This window comes from Cherax quadricarinatus, chromosome 74 (genome assembly GCF_038502225.1).
Source record: "Cherax quadricarinatus isolate ZL_2023a chromosome 74, ASM3850222v1, whole genome shotgun sequence".
Classification (NCBI taxonomy): domain Eukaryota; kingdom Metazoa; phylum Arthropoda; class Malacostraca; order Decapoda; family Parastacidae; genus Cherax; species Cherax quadricarinatus.
Window position 1 is genome coordinate 19,745,128 of NC_091365.1, and position 18,083 is coordinate 19,763,210.

An 18,083-nucleotide genomic window follows, 5' to 3' on the forward strand; every position below is an offset into this window, starting at 1 on the left:
AACTTAAGAACAATAAGTAAGATTGAACTTAAGAACAATAAGTAAGATTGAACTTAAGAACAATAAGTAAGATTGAACTTAAGAACAATAAGTAAGATTGAACTTAAGAACAATAAGTAAGATTGAACTTAAGAACAATAAGTAAGATTGAACTTAAGAACAATAAGTAAGATTGAACTTAAGAACAATAAGTAAGATTGAACTTAAGAACAATAAGTAAGATTGAACTTAAGAACAATAAGTAAGATTGAACTTAAGAACTTAAGAACAATAAGTAAGAACAAGAAGTAAGATTGAACTTAAGAACAATAAGTAAGATTGAACTTAAGAACAATAAGTAAGATTGAACTTAAGAACAATAAGTAAGATTGAACTTAAGAACAATAAGTAAGATTGAACTTAAGAACAATAAGTAAGATTGAACTTAAGAACAATAAGTAAGATTGAACTTAAGAACAATAAGTAAGATTGAACTTAACAACAATAAGTAAGATTGAACATAAGAACAATAAGTAAGATTGAACTTAAGAACAATAAGTAAGATTGAACTTAAGAACAATAAGTAAGATTGAACTTAAGAACAATAAGTAAGATTGAACTTAAGAACAATAAGTAAGATTGAACTTAAGAACAATAAGTAAGATTGAACTTAAGAACAATAAGTAAGATTGAACTTAAGAACAATAAGTAAGATTGAACTTAAGAACAATAAGTAAGATTGAACTTAAGAACAATAAGTAAGATTGAACTTAAGAACAATAAGTAAGATTGAACTTAAGAACAATAAGTAAGATTGAACTTAAGAACAATAAGTAAGATTGAACTTAAGAACAATAAGTAAGATTGAACTTAAGAACAATAAGTAAGATTGAACTTAAGAACAATAAGTAAGATTGAACTTAAGAACAATAAGTAAGATTGAACTTAAGAACAATAAGTAAGATTGAACTTAAGAACAATAAGTAAGATTGAACTTAAGAACAATAAGTAAGATTGAACTTAAGAACAATAAGTAAGATTGAACTTAAGAACAATAAGTAAGATTGAACTTAAGAACAATAAGTAAGATTGAACTTAAGAACAATAAGTAAGATTGAACTTAAGAACAATAAGTAAGATTGAACTTAAGAACAATAAGTAAGATTGATCTTAAGAACAATAAGTAAGATTGAACTTAAGAACAATAAGTAAGATTGAACTTAAGAACAATAAGTAAGATTGAACTTAAGAACAATAAGTAAGATTGAACTTAAGAACAATAAGTAAGATTGAACTTAAGAACAATAAGTAAGATTGAACTTAAGAACAATAAGTAACATTAAACTTACGAACAATAAGTAAGATTGAACTTAAGAACAATAAGTAAGATTGAACTTAAGAACAATAAGTAAGATTGAACTTAAGAACAATAAGTAAGATTGAACTTAAGAACAATAAGTAAGATTGAACTTAAGAACAATAAGTAAGATTGAACTTAAGAACAATAAGTAAGATTGAACTTAAGAACAATAAGTAAGATTGAACTTAAGAACAATAAGTAAGATTGAACTTAAGAACAATAAGTAAGATTGAACTAAAGAACAATAAGTAAGATTGAACTTAAGAACAATAAGTAAGATTGAACTTAAGAACAATAAGTAAGATAGAACATAAGAATAATACAGCAATACACAATAAAAATGCTGTAGAACAGTTCAGTATTACATAATAAAAATACAGTAACATACAGTAGAACAGCACAGTAATATATAATGGAAATACAGTAAAATACAGTAGAACAGTGCAGTAATACATAAAAATACAGTAACATACAGTAGAACAGTACAGTAATACATAAAAATACAGTAACATACAGTAGAACAGTACAGTAATACATAAAAATACAGTAACATACAGTAGAACAGTGCAGTAATACATAAAAATACAGTAACATACAGTAGAACAATACACAAGTACCGCACAAGAACATACAAAACAACACAGTAAAATAGGGAAACACTGGAGCAACAAACTAATACATAAAACAACAAACAGTATTAGATACATTAACAAAGAGTTGTAGCAGCCAGGTTGTAGGATCCACACCTGACATGAAGAGTTGTAGCAGCCACGTTGTAGGATCCACACCTGACATGAAGAGTTGTAGCAGCCAGGTTGTAGGATCCACACCTGACATGAAGAGTTGTAGCAGCCACGTTGTAGGATCCACACCTGACATGAAGAGTTGTAGCAGCCAGGTTGCAGGATCCACACCTGACATGAAGAGTTGTAGCAGCCAGGTTGTAGGATCCACACCTGACATGAAGAGTTGTAGCAGCCAGGTTGTAGGATCCACACCTGACATGAAGAGTTGTAGCATCCAGGTTGCAGGATCCACACCTGACATGAAGAGTTGTAGCAGCCAGGTTGTAGGATCCACACCTGACATGAAGAGTTGTAGCAGCCAGGTTGTAGGATCCACACCTGACATGAAGAGTTGTAGCAGCCACGTTGTAGGATCCACACCTGACATGAAGAGTTGTAGCATCCAGGTTGTAGGATCCACACCTGACATGAAGAGTTGTAGCAGCCAGGTTGTAGGATCCACACCTGACATGAAGAGTTGTAGCAGCCAGGTTGCAGGATCCACACCTGACATGAAGAGTTGTAGCAGCCAGGTTGTAGGATCCACACCTGACATGAAGAGTTGTAGCAGCCAGGTTGTAGGATCCACACCTGACATGAAGAGTTGTAGCATCCAGGTTGTAGGATCCACACCTGACATGAAGAGTTGTAGCAGCCAGGTTGTAGGATCCACACCTGACATGAAGAGTTGTAGCAGCCAGGTTGCAGGATCCACACCTGACATGAAGAGTTGTAGCAGCCAGGTTGTAGGATCCACACCTGACATGAAGAGTTGTAGCAGCCAGGTTGTAGGATCCACACCTGACATGAAGAGTTGTAGCATCCAGGTTGTAGGATCCACACCTGATAATATTTTTCGTCTAGAGGTCGAGTCTCACAGTTTCTTGTACTTATTTTCTTGCCAGAGATATTTTATGTGATTGTCATTGTGAATATTTTTCTAAATATAGAGAAGGTGAGAAAAGTGAACACATGAAAAATAAGAAAGTGGAAGAGACTTTAATTGTTCAGTAATTATTTCTGGTGACTTCTTACCATCCATAGGACAGTTCGTGTCTTTTTTGCTTTATCTAAGACAAGTTTATTTCAATTGTCGCTTCTATACATCTTCACATTTCATGTGAAGAAATGGGAAGCTACTTACACTTAAGAATTTCCTCATTTCCCTCTCATTTCCTGTGTAAAATAATAGAAATTTTACATCTGTGTGAGACAGCGCAGATATGTGCATGGGAATGTGCACACATGTGTGAGACAGCGCAGATATGCGCATGAGAATGTGCACACATGTGTGAGACAGCGCAGATATGCGCATGAGAATGTGCACACATGTGTGAGACAGCGCAGATATGTGCATGAGAATGTGCACACATGTGTGAGACAGCGCAGATATGTGCATGAGAATGTGCACACATGTGTGAGACAGCGCAGATATGCGCATGAGAATGTGCACACATGTGTGAGACAGCGCAGATATGCGCATGAGAATGTGCACACATGTGTGAGACAGCGCAGATATGCGCATGAGAATGTACACACATGTGTGAGACAGCGCAGATATGCGCATGAGAATGTACACACATGTGTGAGACAACGCAGATATGTGCATGAGAATGTGCACACAAGTGTGAGTGATATAAGGCTCAGAATATTAAACACAGTAAGTGTGCTTGGGAATTTGTATTTACATACTTGTTAGACTTGGACGAGACTATTATATGTGTTGTAATTTACGTGCCTGCTTGTGTGTGATTGTGTGTGTGTGTACTCACCTATTTGTGGTTGCAGGGGTCGAGGCTCAGCTCCTGGCCCCGCCTCTTCACTGACCGCTACTGGGTCCTCCCTCTCCCCGCTCCATGAGCTTCATCATACCTCGTCTTAAAACTATGTATGGTTCCTGCCTCCACTACATCACTTGCCAGATTATTCCACTTTCTAACAACTCTATGAAATACATCCTAACATCCCTTTGACTCATCTGAGTCTTCAGTTTCCAATTGAGGCCCCTTGTTTTTATGTCGTTATCATGTCTCCCCTGACCCTCCCGTCCTCCAGTGTTGTCAGGCCGATTTCCCTTAACTTTTCTTCGTAGGATATTCCCCTTAACTCTGGAACCAGCCTAGTTACAAATCTTTGCACATTCTCTAATTTTTTGACGTGCTTGACCAGGTGTGAGTTCCAAACTGGTGCTGCGTACTCCAATATGAGCCTGTTGTACACAGTGTACAGTCTTGAATGATTCCTTTCTGAGGTATCGGAACGCTATTCTCAGGTTTGCCAGGCGCCCATATGCCGCAGCAGTTACCTGGTTAATGTGTGCTTCCGGAGATGTTCTCGGTATTAAGCTCACCCCTAGATCTCCTTGAGTGAGGTTTGCAGTCTTTGGCCACCTAGCCTATACTCTGTCTGCGGTCTTCTTTGCCTTTTCCCGATCTTCATGACTTTGCATTTGGCGGGGCTAAATTCTAAGAGCCAGTTGCTGGACCACGCGTCCAGCCTGTCTAAGTCTCTTTGTAGTTCTGTCTGATCCGCATCTGATATAATTCTCCTCATTAACTTCACATCATCTGCAAACAGGGACACTTCTGAGTCTATCCCTTCCGTCATGTCATTCACATATACCAAGAACAGCACTCGTCCCAGGACTGGGCCCTGTCGGACCCCTCTCGTCAAAGGCTCCCACTGTGATACCTCATCACGTACCGTAACTCGCTCTTGTCTCCCTGTCAGGTATTCTCTGATCCATTGCAGTGCCCTTCCTGTTATACGTGCCTGATCCTCTAGCTTCTGCACTACTCTCTTGTGAGGAACTATGTCGAAGGCTTTGTTGCAGTCAACCCTGCAAATCACCTGGATTCCCAAAATCTGCACAATCCAGGGCAACATGGGTTCAGGGCAGGTCGCTCCTGCCTCTCACAACTACTGGATCACTATGACATGGCCTTGGATGCACTGGAAGAAAATCAGAATGCAGATGTAATATACACAGACTTTGCAAAAGCATTTGACAAATGCGATCATGGCGTAATAGCCCATAAAATACGTGCTAAAGGAATAACTGGGAAAGTGGGGAGATGGATCTTCAACTTCCTAACAAATCGAACACAAAGAGTAGTGGTCAACAGAGTTAAATCGGAGGCTGCCATAGTGAAGAGCTCTGTTCCACAAGGCACAGTACTCGCCCCCATCTTATTCCTTATCCTCATATCAGACATAAACAGAGATATACACCACAGCACCGTATCATCCTTTGCGGATGATAGTAGGATCTGCATGAGGCTGTCATCTGCTGAGGACGCGGTTAACCTCCAAGAAGATATAAACAAAGTTTTCCAGTGGGCAACGGTAAACAATATGATGTTCAATGAGGACAAATTCCAACTACTCCGTTATGGAAAACTGGAGGAGATAATAACTAGAACAGAGTATACTACTGACTCCGGCCATACAATAGAGCGGAAAAATAATGTAAGGGACCTGGGAGTAGTAATGTCTGAGGATCTCACTTTCAAGGATCACAACAGTGCCACGATCGCACGTGCAAAGAAAATGATAGGATGGATAATGAGAACTTTCAAAACGAGAGATGCCAAGCCCATGATGATCCTTTTCAAATCACTTGTTCTCTCTAGGCTGGAATACTGCTGTACATTAACATCTCCATACATAGCAGGTGAAATCGCAGATCTAGAGAGTGTACAGAGATCCTTTACTGCACGTATAAGTTCTGTCAAGCACCTTAACTACTGGGAACGCTTGGAAGCACTTGACTTGTACTCGTTGGAACGCAGGAGGGAGAGATATATCATAATCTACACTTGGAAAATCTTGGAAGGAATGGTCCCAAATCTGCACACAGAAATCACTCCCTACGAAAGTAAAAGACTGGGCAGGCGATGCAAAATGCCGCCAATAAAAAGTAGGGGCGCCATTGGTACACTAAGAGAAAACACCATAAGTGTCCGGGGCCCAAAACTGTTCAACAGCCTCCCATCAAGCATTAGGGGAATTGCCAATAAACCCCTGGCTGCCTTCAAGAGAGAGCTGGACAGATACCTAAAGTCAGTGCCGGATCAGCCGGGCTGTGGCTCGTACGTCGGACTGCGTGCGGCCAGCAGTAACAGCCTAGTTGATCAGGCCCTGATCCATCGGGAGGCCTGGTCATGGACCGGGCCGCGGGGGCGTTGATCCCCGGAATAACCTCCAGGTAACCTCCACGTAACCCACCCTCCCTCTCATGTCTTACTTCAGTTGCCTTGTCATAAAACTCCAATAGGCTTGTGGCACAGGATTTACCTTCCATGAAACTGTGCCGACTGTCGTTTATAATCTAGTTCCATTCCAGGTGCTCCACCACTCTCCTCCTGATAATCTTCTCCATCAGTTTGCATACTATACACGTCAGTGATTCTGGTCTATAGTTTAGTGCCTCGTTTCTGTCTCTTAAAGATGGGGACTACATTTGCCATCTTCCATATCTCAGGTAGTTGCCCAGTTTAAGCTCTTCACATACTTTATCGTTTCTTGTGAGCTGCCCCACCTTCTTTCCTCAGCCTGATTACCTGATCCTTGACTGTCGTCTTCCTCCTGATGTAGCTATAAAGCAGTTTCGGGTCAGACTTGACTTTCGATGCTATGTCGTTTTCGAACTGCCGCTGGGCATACGCGTTTCTGGCTCGTCGACTAATCTCTTTGTTTTCCTGGATCTTTTGCCTTCTGTACTTTTTCCATTATCTAGCGCTGTTAGGTTTTGCCTTCCCCACACCTGCTGGTAAACCAGGGGCTCGTTCTGGTCTTCCCATTATTTCTGGTACCCTTGGGAACAAACCTTTCCTCTGCCTCCTTGCATTTTGTTGTTACGCAGTCCATCATTTCGTGTACTGACTTTGTGTGTGTGTGAGTGCGTGTGTGTACTCACCTAGTTGTACTCACCTAGTTGAGGTTGCAGGGGTCGAGTCCGAGCTCCTGGCCCCGCCTCTTCACAGGTCGCTACTAGGTCACTCTCCCTGAACCGTGAGCTTTATCATACCTCTGCTTAAAGCTATGTATGGATCCTGCCTCCACTACATCGCTTCCCAAACTATTCCACTTCCTGACTACTCTGTGGCTGAAGAAATACTTCGTAACATCCCTGTGATTCATCTGCGTCTTCAACTTCCAACTGTGTCCCCTTGTTACTGTGTCCAATCTCTGGAACCTCCTGTCTTTGTTCACCTTGTCAATTCCTCTCAGTATTTTGTATGTCGTTATCCTGTCCCCTCTATCTCTCCTGTCCTCCAGTGTCGTCAGGTTGATTTCCCTTAACCTCTCCTTGTAGGACATACCTCTTAGCTCTGGAACTAGTCCTGTTGCAAACCTATGCACTTTCTCTAGTTTCTTTACGTGCTTGGCTAGGTGTGGGTTTCAAACTGGTGCCGCATACTCCAATATGGGCCTAACGTACACGGTGTACAGGGTCCTGAACGATTCCTTATTAAGATGTCGGAATGCTGTTCTGAGGTTTGCTAGGCGCCCATATGCTGCGGCCGTTATTTGGTTGATGTGCTCTTCAGGAGATGTGCCTGGTGTTATACTCACCCCAAGATCTTTTTTTTTGTAGTCTCTGGTCCCCTAGACTGTACTCCGTCTGCCGTCTTCTTTGCCCTTCCCCAATCTTCATGACTTTGCACTTGGTGGGATTGAACTCCAGGAGCCAATTGCTGGACCAGGTCTGCAGCCTGTCCAGATCCCTTTGTAGTTCTGCCTGGTCTTCGATCGAGTGAATTCTTCTCATCAACTTCACGTCATCTGCAAACAGGGACACCTCAGAGTCTATTCCTTCCGTCATGTCGTTCACAAATACCAGAAACAGCACTGGTCCTAGGACTGACCCCTGTGGGACCCCGCTGGTCACAGGTGCCCACTCTGACACATCGCCACGTACCATGACTCGCTGCTGTCTTCCTGACAAGTATTCCCTGATCCATTGTAGTGCCTTCCCTGTTATCCCTGCTTGGTCCTCCAGTTTTTGCACCAATCTCTTGTGTGGAACTGTGTCAAACACCTTCTTGCAGTCCAAGAATATGCAATCCACCCACCCCTCTCTCTCTTGTCTTACTGCTGTCACCATGTCACAGAACTCCAGTAGGTTTGTGACACAGGATTTCCCGTCCCTGAAACCATGTTGGCTGCTGTTGATGATATCATTCCTTTCTAGGTGTTCCACCACTCTTCTCCTGATAATCTTCTCCATGATTTTGCATACTATACATGTCAGTGACACTGGTCTGTAGTTTAGTGCTTCATGTCTGTCTCCTTTTTTAAAGATTGGGACTACATTTGCTGTTTTCCATGCCTCAGGCAATCTCCCTGTTTCGATAGATGTATTGAATATTGTTGTTAGGGGTACACATAGCGCCTCTGCTCCCTCTCTCAGGACCCATGGAGAGATGTTATCCGGCCCCATTGCCTTTGAGGTACCTAGCTCACTCAGTGTGTGTGTGTATGTGTACTCACCTAATTGTGGTTGCAGGGGTCGAGACTCAGCTCCTGGCCCCGCCTCTTCACTGATCGCTACTGGGTCCTCTCTCTCTCTGCTTCCTGAGCTTTGTCATACCTCTTCTTCAAACTATGTATGGTTCCTGCCTCCACTACTTCACTTGCTAGGCTATTCCACATCCTGACAACTCTATGACTGAAGAAATACTTCCTAACGTCCCTGTGACTCGTCTGAGTCTTCAGCTTCCAGTTGTGACCCCTTGTCCCTGTGTCCCCTCTCTGGAACATCCTATCTCTGTCCACCCTGTCTATTCCCCGCAGTATCTTGTATGTCGTTATCATGTCTCCCCTGACCCTTCTGTCCTCCAGTGTCGTCAGTCCGATTTCCCTTAACCTTTCCTCGTACGACATTCCCTTGAGCTCTGGGACTAGCCTTGTTGCAAACCTTTGTACTTTCTCTAACTTCCTGACGTGCTTGACCAGGTGTGGGTTCCAGACTGGTGCTGCATACTCCAGTATGGGCCTAACATACACAGTGTACAGTGTCTTGAACGATTCCTTATTAAGGTATCGGAACGCTATTCTCAGGTTTGCCAGGCGCCCGTATGCTGCAGCGGTTATTTGGTTGACGTGTGCCTCCGGTGATGTGCTCGGTGTTATTGTCACCCCAAGGTCTTTCTCCCTGAGTGAGGTCTGTAGTCTTTGTCCACCTAGCCTATACTCTGTCTGCGGTCTTCTTTGCCCCTCCCCAATTTTCATGACTTTGCATTTGGCTGGATTGAATTCGAGAAGCCAGTTACTGGACCACATGTCCAGCCTGTCCAAGTCTCTTTGCAGTCCTGCCTCATCCTCGTCCGATTTAATTCTTCTCATCAACTTCACGTCATCTGCGAACAGGGACACTTCAGAGTCTATTCCTTCCATCATGTCGTTCACATATATCAAAAATAGCACTGGTCCTAGAACTGACCCCTGTGGGACCCCGCTCGTAACAGGCGCCCACTGTGATACCTCTTCACGTACCATGACTCATTGCTGCCTCCCTGTCAGGTATTCCCTTATCCATTGCAGTGCACTCCCTTTTACATGCGCCTGATCCTCCAGCTTCTGCACTAATCTCTTGTGGGGAACTGTGTCAAAGGCCTTCCTGCAGTCTAGGAAAACGCAATCTACCCACCGCTCTCTCTCGTGTCTTACTTCTGTTACCTTGTCATAAAACTCCAGGAGGTTTGTGATACAAGATTTGCCTTCCATGAACCCATGCTGGTTTTCATTTATAATCTTGTTCCTTTCCAGGTGTTCGACCACTCTCCTCCTGATAATCTTCTCCATGACTTTGCACACAATACATGTCAGAGACACAGGTCTGTAGTTTAGTGCCTCGTTTCTGTTTCCTTTCTTAAATATGGGGACTACATTAGCTGTCTTCCATTTCTCAGGTAGTTGCCCAGTTTCAAGGGATGTGTTGAAGATTGTGGTTAGGGGCACGCACAGCTGTGTGTGTGTGTGTGTGTGTGTGTGTGTGTGTGTGTGTGTGTATGTGTGTGTGTGTGTGTGTGTGTGTGTGTGTGTGTGTGTGTGTGTGTGTGTGTGTGTGTGTGTGTGTGTGTGTGTGTGTGTGTGTGTGTGTGTGTGTGTGTGTGTGTGTGTGTGTGTGTGTGTGTGTGTGTGTGTGTGTGTGTGTGTGTGTGTGTGTGTGTGTGTGTGTGTGTGTGTGTGTGTGTGTGTGTGTGTGTGTGTGTGTGTATGTGTGCGTGTGCTCGTGCGTGTGTACTCACCTATATTTTCTCGTAGTTTTCAAAACTTCATTAATTTGACTTCAGTGTTTGGAATTTTTCGCTGTAACATTGATCTTACTGATCTTCTCCCATTGTTTAACATTCAATCTTTCATCACCAACAATTCTTTTTTACGGTGCCATGGGAAGCTTCCCCAGTACCAGCTGTACAATTACTGCTGTAACTTGCAACTACACTACACTAAACACTATGTTCTTTTGTTCTTCTCGAAGCGCATTGTTATTTTCTTGAAGTATTTTTATGAATGTGTAAATGTACTTTACGGCTCTCACGCATTTTCAGCATTCTTTCCGCTCGAAGGCCAGACGGAAAATCACTATTTGTTTGGAGTTCACACACAAGCACACATGTGACTTTCTTAACACAAGAACCGGGGATGCAATGACCACACAGTGATGTAGTGAGCTCTGTTATCGTTAGTAACAAAATATACATGAAGGCCACATTCTTATACATAGTAACACCAGAGATACAAATATCACACTGTTATTCACAGTAGCGCCAAAGATACAAAGATTACGTTGTTTTACACAGTAATACCAGAGATACCGTGATCACATTGCTGTACATTATAAATGACCATTATTTTTAAAGGGGTGGACCGGTAAGCCAGCGGAAGGCCTCGGTCAGATGACCAAAGCTCCAAAGGCGGGTCATCATCTGACTAAGACCTGCGTCAGGAAACACTTGTCCTGTTTCCTGATAAACCTTACCTAACCTAACCTGTGTTCTTCACTCACATAAACACTCAGCACTCATTAACACTGTTATAATGTGTTCTTCAGTAACATATACTCATATTACCTCTATTCACACCATGTAATTGTTGTTTCTAACTGACTTCCTGTGACATTCACATTCATTATTTACTTCTCTCTTAACAAAACAAATAAGGTACAAATATACATAATTTGTTTCACTAAGATTCTTATACATCGTGAAGTAACTTTGTTGTAACAACATTTCGCTCACTATAATATGCATAACAACACTAGAGAAACAGAGATCACGCTGTTATACATAGTAACACCATATATACATAAACCAAGCTGTTATACATAGTAACACCATATATACATACACCAAACTGTTATACATGTTAACTCAGAAGATACGAAAAGGTGCATAAAATTAATTTTAACAGATTAAAAACTATGGCATATAAATATAAGAAAATAATTTAAAATAATTGGCCTCACCATGGTGGTGTAACCGGACGGGAAGTTCTTCTCTTCTGGCTGGACTACGGTACGAGTCTACCCGGGTGGATGTATTTACACAGCACAGATTCTGTGTGTCCCTCTCTGTAAGTACATCTGTCTGTATATAATGATATTCAAACATTTGTTGTAATATCATATATGGGTAATGCTCCATGGTGAGGCTACATTTGAAGAGTTAAGTTCCTCTTTGAGGAAATGCTGTGTTTGGGGTTCACAGCTCTCAACGTCCCCCTCAAATGTACTATAACAACTTCCTTTTTTTTCGTCTGATACGAAGCTGTTTTGTTGCTGAGTGAGTGTGTGAGTGTACAACATATTATTGCACATTGTTAAAAAGTGTTTAGTGGGTGTGTGAGTGTTGAGCTGATTATTACACATTGTTAAAGTGTGTTGAGTGTGTGTGAGAGTGCAGAGTACACTATCACACATTGTTAAAGAATACTGAGTGGGTGTGGGAGTGTACAGTACATTAACACACATTGACACAGAGTGCAGTGACTGACCAAGTTACTGAACAAAGATCAACATAGATCAAAACATTGTTCCATCAAAACACTGTCCTGCAAACAATGTCTTTTCTTCACCTTTTTAAATAGCACAAATCATCACCTATTTTTTAAAACATTAAAACTTTGTAATTTAATATAGCAAAGGAAGTTTTCTGTGTAATTATTGTAATTTCCAGTCGCACAATGGAGAATAAAATGACATTATAAACTCTTTTCTCGAATCTTTGACTTGTTAAGATTCAAGAAGTTGAATGTTTGCTGGCACATGTAAATACACTCGAATAAGTACACATAAATAACAACATTCATGAACATTAAGCGGAACATGTAAATGTTCCACTACAAGATCAGTTATTTCTAACTGATCTTGTAGTTCAATGTTCTCAGGTGATACAGAGAAATGTTTGTTGAACGACTGAACAATGTTCACTGCCTACAACACATCAGGTACCAGTAATATTACCTAAAGTACCAAATATTAATATCTGACGAAATACACTGTGTGATGTACAGTTTATAATGGTGAAGAAAATAAACTTTATCAAGTTATAACTTCATCAGTCTCAGAACTGTTATGTGTTCTTCACATTATAACAATGTTGAGACTGATCACACACACTCAGCACTTATTAACACTGTTATAACGTGTTCTTCACTCACATATACACTCAGTACTCATTAACAGTGTTATAACGTGTTCTTCACTCACATACACACTCAGTAATCATTAACACTGTTATAACGTGTTCTTCACTCACATATACAGTGTTATAACGTGTTCTTCACTCACACACTCAGTAATCATTAACACTGTTATAACGTGTTCTTCACTCACATACACACTCAGTAATCATTAACACTGTTATAACGTGTTCTTCACTCACATACACACTCAGTAATCATTAACACTGTTATAACGTGTTCTTCACTCACATACACACTCAGTACTCATTAACACTGTTATAACGTGTTCTTCACTCACATACACACTCAGTAATCATTAACACTGTTATAACGTGTTCTTCACTCACATACACACTCAGTAATCATTAACACTGTTATAACGTGTTCTTCACTCACATACACACTCAGTAATCATTAACACTGTTATAACGTGTTCTTCACTCACATACACACTCAGCACTCATTAACACTGTTATAACGTGTTCTTCACTCACATACACACTCAGTAATCATTAACACTGTTATAACGTGTTCTTCACTCACATACACACTCAGTACTCATTAACAGTGTTATAACGTGTTCTTCACTCACATACACACTCAGTAATCATTAACACTGTTATAACGTGTTCTTCACTCACATACACACTCAGTAATCATTAACACTGTTATAACGTGTTCTTCACTCACATACACACTCAGTAATCATTAACACTGTTATAACGTGTTCTTCACTCACATACACACTCAGCACTCATTAACACTGTTATAACGTGTTCTTCACTCACATACACACTCAGCACTCATTCTGTTATAACGTGTTCTTCACTCACATACACACTCATTAACACTGTTATAACGTGTTCTTCACTCACATACACACTCAGCACTCATTAACACTGTTATAACGTGTTCTTCACTCACACACACTCTCAGCACTCATTAACACTGTTATAACGTGTTCTTCACTCACTCACACTCTCAGCACTCATTAACACTGGTATAACGTGTTCTTCACTCACATACACACTCAGTAATCATTAACACTGTTATAACGTGTTCTTCACTCACATACACACTCAGTACTCATTAACACTGTTATAACGTGTTCTTCACTCACATACACACTCAGTAATCATTAACACTGTTATAACGTGTTCTTCACACACATTTACACTCAGTAATCATTAACACTGTTATAACGTGTTCTTCACTCACATACACACTGTTATAACGTGTTCTTCACTCACATACACACTCAGCACTCACTAACACTGTTATAACGTGTTCTTCACTCACATACACACTCAGCAATCATTAACACTGTTATAACGTGTTCTTCACCCACACACACACACTCAGCAATCATTAACACTGTTATAACGTGTTCTTCACTCACATACACACTCAGTAATCATTAACACTGTTATAACGTGTTCTTCACTCACATACACACTCAGTAATCATTAACACTGTTATAACGTGTTCTTCACTCACATACACACTCAGTAATCATTAACACTGTTATAACGTGTTCTTCACTCACATACACACTCAGTAATCATTAACACTGTTATAACGTGTTCTTCACTCACATACACACTCAGTAATCATTAACACTGTTATAACGTGTTCTTCACTCACATACACACTCAGTAATCATTAACACTGTTATAAAGTGTTCTTCACACACATTTACACTCAGCAATCATTAACACTGGTATAACGTGTTCCTCACTGAAATGCTTTAAAAACCTAACAGATTCTTCATATAGGGGGCAGCCAGTAGATTGGTTTTACTTGCTTAAGAAATTCGTTCAGAGAAAACATCTTCATTCTGTCCAATTGATTCTTGATCTAAGGAAATGAATCCCCCTTTTTTTTTCATAATCAAAGTTTATTACCTCTCATTCCCAAATTTCTGCCTAACATTTATGGGTTTACGGGTTCCTCCTGAGTGCACTATGTGACGTGCACAGAGAGCAAGGGCGAGCTTTAATTGGCAATGCAGCTTGTTAAACTCTCTGTTATGGAACATTTTTCCAGTTTTGTTGCACGTCATCTGAACTGGTAGGAAGCACTGCTAGCCAGAGCTCAAGTGATTAATCAGTCTTTCTATAACTGATCTGGTCATTCAAGTTTTGCAGCCATCTAATATTTCATATTGAATAAAATATCGTGTGGAGCATCAAATGATCACACCACCAGACACTCTCTCACCTCTATGGTAAACACTGCAGGAGCTGAGAGTCTTCACATAATTCTGTCTTTGTAAATGATGTTTACAGTTAGGTTTAACTTATATTTATCTGCATATAGTACACCTATGATCTAGTGTTGAAACTAAAAGTACCATTGTTTATGTATTATAATCGTCATCTTGACTGGACTGCACTGACCTGACGTATAACACAACCTGGTACTACACATCAATGGAAAGTGCTTGGCTTTGTGATATACCACAAAGAATATAACAATCTGTTGCACTTTCAACACAAAAACACTTTTATTTGGCGATTTGTATTTATATTCGTGCATTAATGATCCCATGAGAACACAACTAATGTCATCCGTACATTCCAGGGATTATAAAACGTCCCACGAGATACTGTGGCTGCGTCTTGACCTTGTCTATGACACGCTTCTGCTTGACGAAATTAAAACTGAAATTTACTCGATTATGTTGATGCTTTGACATTTACTTCACTTGTGTGTGTGTGTGTGTGTGTGTGTGTGTGTGTGTGTGTGTGTGTGTGTGTGTGTGTGTGTGTGTGTGTGTGTGTGTGTGTGTGTGTGTGTGTGTGTGTGTGTGTGTGTGTGTGTGTGTGTGTGTGTGTGTGTGTGTGTGTGTGTGTGTGTGTGTGTGTGTGTGTGTGTGTGTGTGTGTGTGTGTGTGTGTGTGTGTGTGTGTGTGTGTGTGTGTGTGTGTGTGTGTGTGTGTGTGTGTGTGTGTGTGTGTGTGTGTGTGTGTGTGTGTGTGTGTGTGTGTGTGTGTGTGTGTGTGTGTGTGTGTGTGTGTGTGTGTGTGTGTGTGTGTGTGTGTGTGTGTGTGTGTGTGTGTGTGTGTGTGTGTGTGTGTGTGTGTGTGTGTGTGTGTGTGTGTGTGTGTGTGTGTGTGTGTGTGTGTGTGTGTGTGTGTGTGTGTGTGTGTGTGTGTGTGTGTGTGTGTGTGTGTGTGTGTGTGTGTGTGTGTGTGTGTGTGTGTGTGTGTGTGTGTGTGTGTGTGTGTGTGTGTGTGTGTGTGTGTGTGTGTGTGTGTGTGTGTGTGTGTGTGTGTGTGTGTGTGTGTGTGTGTGTGTGTGTGTGTGTGTGTGTGTGTGTGTGTGTGTGTGTGTGTGTGTGTGTGTGTGTGTGTGTGTGTGTGTGTGTGTGTGTGTGTGTGTGTGTGTGTGTGTGTGTGTGTGTGTGTGTGTGTGTGTGTGTGTGTGATTGTGTGTGTGTGTGTGTGTGTGTGTGTGTGTGTGTGTGTGTGTGTGTGTGTGTGTGTGTGTGTGTGTGTGTGTGTGTGTGTGTGTGTGTGTGTGTGTGTGTGTGTGTGTGTGTGTGTGTGTGTGTGTGTGTGTGTGTGTGTGTGTGTGTGTGTGTGTGTGTGTGTGTGTGTGTGATTGTGTGTGTGTGTGTGTGTGTGTGTGTGTGTGTGTGTGTGTGTGTGTGTGTGTGTGTGTGTGTGTGTGTGTGTGTGTGTGTGTGTGTGTGTGTGTGTGTGTGTGTGTGTGTGTGTGTGTGTGTGTGTGTGTGTGTGTGTGTGTGTGTGTGTGTGTGTGTGTGTACTCACCTAGTTGTACTCACCTAGTTGAGGTTGCGGGGGTCGAGTCCGAGCTCCTGGCCCCGCCTCTTCACTGATCGCTACTAGGTCACTCTCCCCGAGCCGTGAGCTTTATCATACCTCTGCTTAAAGCTATGTATGGATCCTGCCTCCACTACATCGCTTCCCAAACTATTCCACTTACTGACTACTCTGTGGCTGAAGAAATACTTCCTAACATCCCTGTGATTCATCTGTGTCTTTAGCTTCCAACTGTGTCCCCTTGTTACTGTGTCCAATCTCTGGAACATCCTGTCTTTGTCCACCTTGTCAATTCCCCTCAGTATTTTGTATGTCGTTATCATGTCCCCCCTATCTCTCCTGTCCTCCAGTGTCGTCAGGTTGATTTCCCTTAACCTCTCCTCTGGGACTAGTCTTGTTGCAAACCTTTGCACTTTCTCTAGTTTCTTTACGTGCTTGGCTAGGTGTGGGTTCCAAACTGGTGCCGCATACTCCAATATGGGCCTAACGTATACGGTGTACAGGGTCCTGAACGATTCCTTATTAAGATGTCGGAATGCTGTTCTGAGGTTTGCTAGGCGCCCATATGCTGCAGCAGTTATTTGGTTGATGTGCGCTTCAGGAGATGTGCCTGGTGTTATACTCACCCCAAGATCTTTTTCCTTGAGTGAGGTTTGTAGTCTCTGACCCCCTAGACTGTACTCCGTCTGCGGCCTTCTTTGCCCTTCCCCAATCTTCATGACTTTGCACTTGGTGGGATTGAACTCCAGGAGCCAATTGCTGGACCAGGTCTGCAGCCTGTCCAGATCCCTTTGTAGTTCTGCCTGGTCTTCGATCGAGTGTATTCTTCTCATCAACTTCACGTCATCTGCAAACAGGGACACCTCAGAGTCTATTCCTTCCGTCATGTCGTTCACAAATATCAGAAACAGCACTGGTCCTAGGACTGACCCCTGCGGGACCCCGCTGGTCACAGGTGCCCACTCTGACACCTCGCCACGTACCATGACTCGCTGCTGTCTTCCTGACAAGTATTCCCTGATCCATTGTAGTGCCTTCCCTGTTATCCCTGCTTGGTCCTCCAGTTTTTGCACCAATCTCTTGTGTGGAACTGTGTCAAACGCCTTCTTGCAGTCCAAGAAAATGCAATCCACCCACCCCTCTCTCTCTTGTCTTACTGCTGTCACCATGTCATAGAACTCCAGTAGGTTTGTGACACAGGATTTCCCGTCCCTGAAACCATGCTGGCTGCTGTTGATGAGATCATTCCTTTCTAGGTGTTCCACCACTCTTCTCCTGATAATCTTCTCCATGATTTTGCATACTATACATGTCAGTGACACTGGTCTGTAGTTTAGTGCTTCATGTCTGTCTCCTTTTTTAAAGATTGGGACTACATTTGCTGTCTTCCATGCCTCAGGCAATCTCCCTGTTTCGATAGATGTATTGAATATTGTTGTTAGGGGTACACATAGCGCCTCTGCTCCCTCTCTCAATACCC